The sequence below is a fragment of the Otolemur garnettii genome, unplaced genomic scaffold (genome assembly GCF_000181295.1).
Source record: "Otolemur garnettii isolate 467f Iridium unplaced genomic scaffold, OtoGar3 scaffold00050, whole genome shotgun sequence".
Lineage (NCBI taxonomy): Eukaryota > Metazoa > Chordata > Mammalia > Primates > Galagidae > Otolemur > Otolemur garnettii.
The window spans coordinates 395,704-395,925 of record NW_003852445.1 but is presented as its reverse complement, the minus strand read 5'-3'; the positions used below and the strand labels follow the sequence as shown (position 1 = coordinate 395,925).

The following is a 222-nucleotide window of genomic DNA, read 5'->3' as shown; positions in this document are numbered from 1 at the left end:
CAAATTTCATAAGGGTAGGAATGAGGTTATCACTTTTTAGGGGAGTCTCTTCCCCATAAAGGCCAGAGTCAGACTAAGAATCTGGCCTTTTGTATTTTAATATCAAAGGGAAAAGGAAGAACTAAGTCTGAGATTTAATTCTGACCCCAACTAAGCCCAAGGCTTGCCTTCTGCCAGAGGTAACTGCTAATAAAATCTAACCAGGGGTGTTTAACCTGCAGC

General features: G+C 41.4%; 1 protein-coding gene across 1 annotated transcript in view; it reads right to left on the bottom strand.

Moving 5' to 3' along the window:
• The window catches only part of EMC7 (ER membrane protein complex subunit 7), a 19,182-nt gene that overhangs the window by 8,642 nt on the left and 10,318 nt on the right, over positions 1-222 (bottom strand). The gene's annotated exons all lie outside the window — the stretch shown is intronic.